The following is a 2,601-nucleotide window of genomic DNA, read 5'->3' as shown; positions in this document are numbered from 1 at the left end:
CTTTAAGAAAGAAAAGACATCAGACAAGCTGTTACGTGTTACTGTAATGTCTGCAAGAGCCTCAACTTTTCTCTCTTTGACCAACCAACTCCCTCTTTGGAATGAATTTAATGGGAAGCGATGATTCATGAGAATCCACTGACCAGTAAGAGACGACCAGTCCCTTATTTCTTCCCAATTTTCTCTTACCACCCAAAGCCTCTCCCCCTATTCCACACTTTTGTCTTAAAACAAAGCCCTGCACTTTCAGCTTCTTTCTCCTACGTTTAAATTGTTTTTTTTAATCAATCTTTTTGTACCATTTTGTTTTCCAAATATACAATGGATGATGATGTTGAAGTACCCAAGTATTTCATCTGCCCCATATCCCTGCAAATCATGAAAGACCCAGTGACTGCTATAACCGGCATCACTTATGATCGAGACAACATTGAGCAATGGCTACTTGTTGGTAAAAAAACCAGCTGTCCAGTCACCCAGCAGCCTTTGCCTAGAGACTCCGATTTGACGCCTAACCATACGCTGCGTCGGTTGATCCAAGCCTGGTGCACTGAGAATGCTTCGCTCGGCGTTGACCGGATTCCTACACCTAAACCTTCCATTGATAAGTCCCATTTCCTTAAACTCATCAAAGACCTTCAACATCCTGATTCCAAGATGAAAACCCTGAGAGAATTGGATTTATTGGCGGCTAAAAATGAAAGAAACAGGAATTATATGGTGCAGGCTGGGGTGCCTAAAGCTATGTTATCGTTTATTGTAAATTGTTTCAAGGAAGTCTGTGTCAATGGCCTGGAAGAGGCCCTAAGTGTACTTTTTTTAATTCGAATTCCACCAGCTGAAGCAAAGTTGCTTCCCAAAGAAAATGATCACATTATCAAATCACTGATTTGGGTATTAGGATGTGAATTCAAAACCAACGTTATGGTAAAATCCCATGCGGTTTTAGTATTGAAAACAATCGTTGAAACAAGTTCTATTGTACTTGAAAGATTAGAACCACAGTTCTTTGAGACGATTGTTGGAATTTTGAAACCAGGCACCAGGGTCACTCAACAGGGAATGAATTCAGCTTTTCATGTTCTATTAGATACTTGTCCTTGGGGAAGAAATAGGTTGATGATGGTTGAATCAGGAGCAATTTCTGCGCTTATCGAGCTTGAATTGGGATCACCCGGAAAGAGAACAACCGAACTTATTATGGGAATACTCTTCCATCTATGTTCTTGTGCAAATGGGAGAGCTGAGTTTCTTAGCCATAAAGGAGGCGTAGCCGTGGTGACAAAGAGGATTCTGAGAGTTTCTCCGACCGTGGACGATCGAGCTGTGCAGATCCTTTCACTGATAAACAAATTCTCTGCCACGAATTTGGTTGTTCAAGAAATGTTGGATGTTGGAACCGTAACAAAGCTTTGCATGTTGCTGCAAGTTGACTGTGCAACATATTTGAAGGAAAAAGCTATGGAAATCCTTAAGTCACATTCTGATGAGTGGCAAAAGTTCCCTTGCACCAATAAAACTCTCTTGACAAGGTATATTAATTGAATTCAATATATATTAGTTACTATACTTATATTTGCTTTTTTAAATATGTAATAATTCAGAATTACTACTATATTCACTACCAATGATCACAATTATTTCTATGCACATTTCATAAATATTGAATGTGTATAGACAATTTTGACTATTGGTTGTGAATTTTTTTTTACTTTGGTTAATAATTTGTTTAAGAGAAAACTAAATGTTATTGGGATCTAAGATATACTTGAACTCATGAGTTTATATGGCTAATTGCTATTAAAGTTTGATAATAGTAAATATCATTACCATAATTTTGGTATGGATAGAGTAATATTCAATTTACATATCATAGATATGATTTTTGTTACTTTTTATTCCCCTTCCAATCATACTATTTTTGTTTGATGAAAACCTTGAGGTGTGTTTGGATGAGAAATTTAATTTCAATTAAGATTTTCAAATGTTAAAAAATGAATTTATTTGTTTGGGTAAAAGCAAGAGAGAATTTCAAAAAATTTCTCTCTTGAAATTCCCTCTTGAAATTCCACCAAAATAGGTGGTCTTTTTTTTTTTTTTTTAAATTCTTCCAAATCTTTTCTCTCTTCACTACACATGGCTCATTATAAAATAAAATTTTCAAAAAATATAAATATAATTTTATTTAACTGTAATATATATTTTTATTTTTATATTAATAATAATATTTATATATTTTTACAAATCTAATGATACTCATATTGTATATTTTATATATATATTTATCTTTAATATCATTAATTTTCTTTTATAATTATTTTTTACCTCATTAAATTCTAATAAATTAAATTTCTTTCTAAAAAGTATTCATCCAAACAAAATAATTATAAATATTAACATTTTGAAATGATATGCATTTTAAAATGCCTTCATTTTGAATTTCTTCAGAATTTTAGAACTCATCGTTCAAATGCAGTCTAAAGTAAATGGAAGAATCATGCAATAGATGCATAAAATCAAACATTAATTAATAATCATTATTTTTTTATATTTAAAGTTGTTAAGGATAAAATCTTGATTAATAAAATTAAGAGTTTAACT

The 2,601-nt window shown here is 32.6% G+C and overlaps 1 pseudogene; it reads left to right on the top strand.

Moving 5' to 3' along the window:
• Nucleotides 1-296: 296 nt before the first annotated feature.
• Nucleotides 297-1,666, top strand: LOC149520264 (E3 ubiquitin-protein ligase PUB24 pseudogene; annotated as a pseudogene).
• Nucleotides 1,667-2,601: the final 935 nt, after the last annotated feature.

Source organism: Durio zibethinus, chromosome 1, assembly GCF_047325235.1.
Source record: "Durio zibethinus cultivar Kanyao isolate XHJ-2024 chromosome 1, ASM4732523v1, whole genome shotgun sequence".
Taxonomy (NCBI): Eukaryota; Viridiplantae; Streptophyta; class Magnoliopsida; order Malvales; family Malvaceae; genus Durio; species Durio zibethinus.
This window is presented reverse-complemented; position numbering and strand designations above follow the sequence as displayed.